Here is a 1,651-nt window from a genome sequence, read left to right on the forward strand (position 1 = left end):
AAAGCAATAATAATAACTTTTTAACTGGTTGGTGAATCCGGCTCTGTGTGGCTTACTTGTGATTAAAATGCTTAATAGTTATTGCGTTTTTTTCAAGAATGTAGTAAATCTCCTGCAAGACAGTTATTACATGATACCGATCTATTAATTAGTCAAGCAATTAAATATCTATTCAACTCAATGAATATGATAGTTTGCATGTTCTCTGTCATTCATTTCATTAACGAGTTTTCTGTTTAACCCTTTCACTGCCGAATTTCACTGTTTTTAAGGTCACTGATTTAACATTCGTAAACTTAATATTTAAAATAAGGCTCTATTTCATAAATATTTACTAATTTCAACATAATTATTATATTCGATTTAGTTAAGTAATTTAGTGCTTAACAGAAATAATTCAAAAAATCTTTCCGTTGATTAAGTTGCGTGTTTGTCCATTTTGTGTTATTGCAATGAGTTTATTAATTGAAACATAATAAAACCCATTATAAAAGTAATAAATAGTGTTCCTTACCAAGATTTTATCGGCAATCCACGTCTTTATAAAGCCAACTTCGATATCACAAGTTCGTTCACAAATCACACTGTTGTATTGTTGTGTTATAAACGTGTTATAGTCCACAATAAATACGTAATAAACAATTCTTGATAAGAATCAAAAATGTACACCAAACGAAAAAAAATAAAGTTCAACAGACTCGGTGGAATGCATGCATTTCGAGTCGGCGGTCTTTCGAACGGTTCGGTTATTTTGAAAGCTGTTTTTGATGGAAAATGGGAGGAAAACACTGCACAGTTATGTTGTATTGTAGAAGGGGTGTTGCACAAAGTTTTTGAAAGTTGTTATTTCATCGTTGGTCACTTCACGCAGCGGTACCGTACGCGCGTCCGCACGCATTCGCGGGGAGATCCAATATGGCGCGGCGAACGAATGGCCTTTCGTTTCGGTTGTTGCATTGAACGGGACCTAAAGAACGATAACACTCGTCGTTCGTTCGAAACTTCGGTTATTAGCCGCATGTTGATGTTAGCCGGTTTGGAGAGCAACAAACCAAAACATTTTATTTCGTTTGTAAAATAGATGTTGAAGGGTTAAATATTTTTGTCAACAGAATAAAATTAATTTTGTTTTCATAAAACAAAAGAATGCTATATTCTGCCCATACGTAGATGAGCTCGTAACATGATGACTAGCACTAAAAAACCTTTATACCTACTTTACGCGAATAGTTAATAAGTACTTACTTAATTGACGTAAAAAAATACCTTTTTCTTCATCTTACAAACTTTTGTCCCCTGTGATTTGATTTGAACCTGCGGCTATAAAGAGCTCTGGAACGCAAACCACTTAAGCTTTATAAGGCTTTATCAGAAGAATTTTTATGCTTTGCTTTTTATGAAATTTTAATTTTTGCTTTAAAATCTTATTACGAAATCTTTCCCACAGTCCCGTTATGGGGTTAAGTAATTAAATTTATCTAAACAATGATTATAATTATTATGTATTTTGTTAAAATTAAACTCTTTTCTTATCAATAAGATTTCCGTTTCGGAACATTACATGTGCTGGCATATTTTTGCCATGAAATCACGATGAAACCAAAATAATATTTTGACAAAACTTTTCACTTCAGTCAAAATTTGACGTAGC

Source organism: Ostrinia furnacalis, unplaced genomic scaffold (genome assembly GCF_004193835.3).
Source record: "Ostrinia furnacalis isolate ACB-3 unplaced genomic scaffold, ASM419383v2 OfSCF2928, whole genome shotgun sequence".
Taxonomy (NCBI): Eukaryota; Metazoa; Arthropoda; class Insecta; order Lepidoptera; family Crambidae; genus Ostrinia; species Ostrinia furnacalis.